This window comes from Petaurus breviceps, unplaced genomic scaffold, assembly GCF_028583685.1.
Source record: "Petaurus breviceps papuanus isolate PSGF00001 unplaced genomic scaffold, PetGlider_PUasm1.0 90731, whole genome shotgun sequence".
Taxonomy (NCBI): domain Eukaryota; kingdom Metazoa; phylum Chordata; class Mammalia; order Diprotodontia; family Petauridae; genus Petaurus; species Petaurus breviceps.
This window is the reverse complement of record NW_027187325.1, coordinates 11,397,354-11,404,000: the sequence shown is the minus strand read 5'-3', so window position 1 is coordinate 11,404,000 and position 6,647 is coordinate 11,397,354.

The following is a 6,647-nucleotide window of genomic DNA, read 5'->3' as shown; positions in this document are numbered from 1 at the left end:
TTCCTTTCCTTTCCTTTCCTTTCCTTTTCTTTTCTTTCCTTTCCTTTTCTTTTCAAAAGGATAATTCTCTCCAGAGTCACAGAGGGAAGCAAACTCATTGATTTTCAAGGTAGGGCAGCAGGCAAAGTCTCTTTGCCTCATGGGTTTCCTTCTCTTGTGGCAAGCAAATCTCTGGGTGGCCAATCAGTTAGAAAGCTACCATCTTTAACTCAGTTATAGTCATTTTCAGTCACTTCCCTGCTCTCTTCTACAAACTAATGGTTTGTTAAATGGTTCATTAAAGTCCCAGGGAAGGTTGGGTCTCACATGTCCTTTTGCTCTTACCATTTGAAATCAATGAGAGAACATTGGTGGAGCTGGGGGAAGGAGGGATCAGGGTCCTGAGGAAGATATGTGGGGAGTAATTGTTTCCATTCATTTTCAAACTCTTTATGAAACCATGAGGAATTAATTCATATTCAAAGGAAATTGACTAATGTCTCTCAGAAAGCCATTTTATTTTTACAGATTTCTTTTTTGGTAACATCTTTAGCAATGATGAGTGAAATTTTCCAAAGAAAGTTCATTCTACAATATTTTATATGTACTCCATGAATCTTAGAACTTGTTGAAAGATAGTAATCTCAGTGTTCATTATATGAAATATATTATTGAGTTTATGAAATATTGTGAAATAATATATGAAATAATTTCTGTCTTAAGAAATATTTACATATAAATATATTTTTCTTTTTGTCGCTTACTCTCTAGCAGCTAGCATTGTATCTTGCACACAGTAGTTATTTAATAAATACTTGTTGGATATACACAGAGAGATGATAAATAGAACATCTATTAAGCACTCATGATGTACCAGGATTTATGCTAAGTGCTAATGAAAAAAACATAAGCAGGCAAAAATAACATCCCTCCCCTCAAAGTTATTGCTGTTGCTCAGTCATTTAAGCCATGTCCAACTCTTTCTCACCCCATTTAGGGTTTTCTTGGCAAAGATAATAGATTGGTTCACCATTTCCTTCTCCAGTTCATTTTACAGTTCATTTACTACTCCAGGGTTAAGTGACTTGCCCAGGGTCACCCAGCTAATAAGAGTCTGAGGCTGGATTTGAACTCAGGAAGATGAGTCTTCCTGACTTCAGGCTGGGCACTCTATCCCCTGTGCCACCTAGCATCCTAAAGGTGCTGACTTTCTACTAGGGGAAAGCAACACATAAATTGTATCTGGAAAGTCAGGGGAGCTGGTACCTGAATAGGGACAAGGCAGTTGGTAAGAAGGAGGAAAAGGTGACTAGAGGGTTCAGTGGAGTGTGAAGTTCACCATGATGCTTCAATTTGCATTCGGTCTCCATAATTCTTTTTCTGGATTGTGTTTAGCATTTTCCATCATGTGTTTTTTGGAGTTATCTTATGATCTAATTATTCTTGTCCATAATAATTTTCAAGGTAGCACTTCCCTTTAACAAAAGATTGGTAGTTAGGTGATGCAGGAAATAGTGCAGTGGGTCTGGAGTCAGGAAGACCTGAGTCCAAATGCAATCTCAGATACTTATCAGCTGTGTGACCCTGGGCAAGTCACTTAACTGCTTATGATTCAATTCAATTTAGGATATAAGATCCTTCTCTTTCAGACTTTCATTGGCCTTCCCTGAGTCCTCCCTGATGCCCCAAAGTTCTTTAATTTCCACTCCTCTGAGGCTTCTACCTTGTGTGATTCTTTCAATCTCTCCTTCCAAGTGGGAAAAGCTGCACGCCCAATCACAAGGGGTTAGATATGTTAGTTTATGATATTTACTAAACCTTGTGGCTCCAGTGAATATCATTTTCTTGAGTCTTATGAATATGGTGACTGGTTGACAGAAAGGAAGAAATATTCCGTATCAGATATGTAAGCCATACCAATTTCCATATTTCAATAATCCTTCATCATATTTTATATTATTCATCTAGTCTTTAGAAGCATCGTGACCTTACAAGGTTGGACTGTCCTTACAGGGACATTAAGAGAAACTTTGGGGTTGATGACAAATATAGTACTACATATATTATAAACTCACTGACTTTAATGGTAAAATGATCTCTCATCCCTTTCCCTCCCCTCCCTTCTCCTTCCCTCCCTTTCTTTCCTCCTCACAAAACAGGAAGTGAGATGGGTATAGGTTTTCCACAAGACCTCAGGTGTCTCCTGGGATGCCTAGATGGTCTCTGAGGTCTCTTCCAATTCTGGGTCTGTGATCCTGTGTACACCCAGCCTGCATCCGGTTATTAAAACCTCTGTATTTAATGAATAGCAGTTAGGTGGTACAGTATATAGAGTGCCAGGCTTGGAGTCAGGAAGACTCATCTTCCTGGATTCAAATCCAGCCTCAGACACTTACTAGCTATGTGACCCTGGACAAGTCACTTAACTCTTTGCCTCCATTTCCTCATCTGTAAAATGAGCTGGAAAAAAATAGCAAGCCACGCTGGTGTCTCTGCCCAGGAAACCCCAAATGGAGTCACGAAGAGTTGGACACAAATGAACGGTAACGACAATGTAATTCATATCCTCCAGGCAGTAGTCGTTTCCAGACGTGCTCTTTTCCTCTGATTTCCAGGCTTCTCAGACACATGAAAGCATTGTCAACAGAAACTATTAGAAACAAGGGGTCTTAGACTTTAGAGATGAAAAGGATGCTTGTGGGAACTCTCGCCCACCTTGTTCTTGTTGTTGAGTAGTTTCAGTCATGTTTGACTCTCTGTGAACCCATTTAGTGTTTTCTTGGCACAGATGATGGAGTGCTTTTCCATTTTCTTCTCCAGTTCCCTGTACAGATGAAGAAACTGAGGCAAACAGGGTTAAGTGACTTGCCCAGAGTCATACAGCTACTCAGTGTCTGATTAGCTAGGTCTCACTACCTTGCTTCCCCACTAACCCAACCTACTCATTTTAAATTGTTAAAAGAGGTGAGGTGACTGTCACAAAGGTTACCTAGGATTATGTAGACAGTAACTAACAGAACCAATATTCATAAATATGTCTGTTGATTATGACTCCAGTGATCTTTCTACTGCAGCTTGGGGTGTGCTGGTTAAATGTTTAACAAAAAGCCTGAGGGTGGGGGATGTGTGCACATACTTTTAAATTTAATCTGCATTATTTATACTGTTTCAAGTCTAGACCTTCAACAGAACAAGAAATGAAGCGCTGATTTGTTACAGCTGCCTGTTTCTGAGATGTAAATCCTCACGTTTGAAATCTTAAGAATGGGCTTTCAATCGTTAAAGCTTCACTCCCCTCATCATAGTGATACCAAACTCTAAAAGAATCTCTGTGGACCATATATGGACTCAGAAAATGACAAATTCACATTACCTAGATCGTATTGTATTTTTATTTATTTTATTAAACATTTTCTCATGGCATTTTAGTAAGATTTAGTCAGTACTCTGGAGTTTTGGAGGCCACTGGCAGACCAGAGTTTGATGTCTTTGCTTTACTGCACCCCTGTACTACTCAGGGACTTACTGCCCACTATCTTACAACCCCCATGAAGATGAGCTTTAGTATTTGCAGAAATGAAAAGTAGCTCTTCTCCACAAAGAAGTTGGGCCTTGAGGGGTGGCTAGGTAGTGCTGTGAATAGAGTACCGGCCCTGGAGTCAGGAAGTCCTGAGTTCAATTCTGGACTCAGACAAACACAAAAACTAGCTGTGTGACCTTGGGCAAATCACTTAACCCCAATTGCCCTACTTTCCCCCCTCCAAAAAAGATAAAAAAAAAGAAGTTGGGCCTTGTCATTTAAGCTAATCACATAGAAGGTCTTAGTTTTTGATGTCAGTTTGCCCCCTGAGAGAAATAATTTTTTCTCTCATATATTAATAACCAATTACTGAATTAGGACTAAAGTTTTTTTTCCCCCTTTCTATTTCCCCATTCAGTAATTAACCCCTTGTGGGTTTATTCAGCCAGCATCTGAAGGATGTTGCTGATAATGAGATTGAATTAATTTTCTCCTCAATCTCTTTCAGACCCTACCCAAGTGAGGAAGTCCATTGTGTTCTACACTGGTTTGGGGTGGTGGTGTAGATTGCCTAGATGGCCAGGGGTTTGGGAGTAAAAGTGACATAATCAAAGTCACTCCCTCCATTAGACTAGGTCCACCTCTCATTATAATATTCATTCTTCTCATAAATTGCTAACCAATCAGAGTTGCCATCTGTCAGGAACACCCACTTTTCCAAGGTCATGTGTCAAAAAGTTGTCATGAGCTGCCTTTGGTTTATGAGAGATAGTCAAATGACCAATCCTTATATTAATCATTTGCTAGCCATAATTAATAAAATGATTAATTAGCCAGAAGTGTCTCTCAAGCTTTTTATATGTCACACCATGGAGAGTTCCTGCTTCCTTTTTTTTATCTGTGGCAGAAAGGAAAAAAAGTAAGCTACCTGTCATTAGTATAGTGTTATAAGAGTGACCAAATACTTGTATGTCTATCTTTCCCATTTGAGTAGAAATAACTTCCCACTTTTCTTTTTTTTTCTTTGTTTGCTTTTTAGAGGGCAGTTGGGATTAAATGACTTGCCCAAGGTCACATGGCTAGTTATTTGTGTGTGTGTGTGTGTGTGTGTGTGTGTGTGTGTGTGTGTGTGTTTTAAGTGTCTGAGGCCAGATTTGAACTCAGGTCCTCCTGACTCCAGGGCTGGTGCTCTACTTATTGCGCCACCCAGCCACCCCCCACTTTTCTTAACTGGTACCCTCTTAGCTTTCTCTGGCAAAAACTTCCATGTCTATTTGCATCAAATAATAGAAAAATTACTCACCAGCTCTTGGTAGTGAAATTCCACTGACAACTCCCTAGCAACTGCTTGGGATGGCAACTTTAATTATGAACTGCCTCAGCTAAAAGAACCAAACTGGTCTTACACAAAACAGAACTTTTGAGGTAGAATCGAAGGAATGTTTTTGGGCAGAGATTTAAACTGGTTTCATTATAATACTACTTTGCAGTTGCTTGCTTGCTTTTTCCAAATTTATGGCTTGATTTATATTTCATCATTGAAACCTCTGGGCATCTGGTGAAGAGAACATAAATCAGGGCTAAACTTGATTTAGATGAATAATCTGTGATTCTCCCAGATGATTGTCCTATACAAATCAGGAAGTGTCCTGATTGAACAAAGATATACCTTAAAGCCTGCTCTCTGTACAAACAGGCTTAGCTTAGACTTGGTCTGACAAGAAGTAAATTCCAAAGATACAGATCTTCCCTTTCAAGTAAACTTTATGGTATGGGCATTACGTAGTACATATAATCGAAATTGTGCAGAAATGTAAACCCTTTCAACCATCAACCCAAATCATCAAGATCTGGCTTTCTGTACAGCTGTTTTCAAAGCAGAGGGAGGAGGAGGCAGATAGCTGTTGGCTGCCTACAATTAGGTCTTCCAAGAATAGCTGGGCACACATGCCTCTGGGTTTGTTGATAGCTCCCTTTCCCCACCACCTCTCTCTCTCTCTTTCTCTTAGAGATGGTTTATTGGGATCCGGAGGGGTGGGATTTAGCCTGCTGTCAACACTTCCATAAGCCTTTATGCCTGACTATTCTGGGTACCATGATTAGAGTCTCCTTCTCTATCTATTTCATTTCCTTCCACTTCAAAAACAGGGACCAATTTCCTATAGTTTCTAGAGCACACTTGGAGCACTTTAATAAGTGCACTTGGGAGTTTGCTGGCCATTCCTTACTTTTCTGGTGTTTTGTCATATCATTCCCTTTCACATGGACTATGGAAAGGGAATGAAGGAATAAGCAAGCATTCATTAAGCATCTACTGTATGCCAGGCACTTTTTGATCCTCATAATAACCCTGGGTTATTTTATATATATAGGTAGGGGCTATTATTATGCTCATTTTACAGTTGAAGAAACTGAGGCAAGCAGGTTAAGTGACTTGCCCAGGGTCTTACAGCTAATAATTGTCTGAAGCCAGATTTGAACTCGGGTCTTCCTGACTATAAGGTATATTCATGCTGCCATCTAGCTGCCTGTGGCCCAATTAAAATGTACCATTGACCACTCCATATCTTAGTCTTGTCCTATGCTTCTTTTGTCCTTACAGCATCCCTTTTCCTGGCATGATTATCCCATCCTCTTCGTTTGCTAAAATTCTACCATCCTTTAATTCTCAGTTAAAATGCCATTCCCTCTAGAAGATGAGCAAAATAATTCTCCTTTGGATCTTGCATAGCTCTTCGCTTCTCCCTCACTCATGCTCTTATCACATGGTATGCATGTTTGTTCTACATAGGTATTATATGAGGAAAAAGCCAGGTGTAGTGGACAGAGAACCAGAGTTGAGAAGGCTTGGGTTCAAGTTGCGCCTCTGACACATAGATGATGATGCTTAGGTGTAATGGGAATGTAAATTTGTAAGATCTTCCCTGCCCCTAGGCTAAAGTGCACCTGGAGCTTGGGGTGGGAGGCTTGTTTTTCAGTAGATACTTCTTGATTGGCCAGTGAGTCAATAAGGTTGTTACATTCTCTGAGCCAGGAGAAGGCTATATAAGCCCTGATGTGAGGCTTTATTTTGGGGGCTCACTTTGAGAAGTGTTCTGTGATTTGATATGGATTCTGGGAAGCCGCTGTTGAGAGCCCCCCCCCCCCC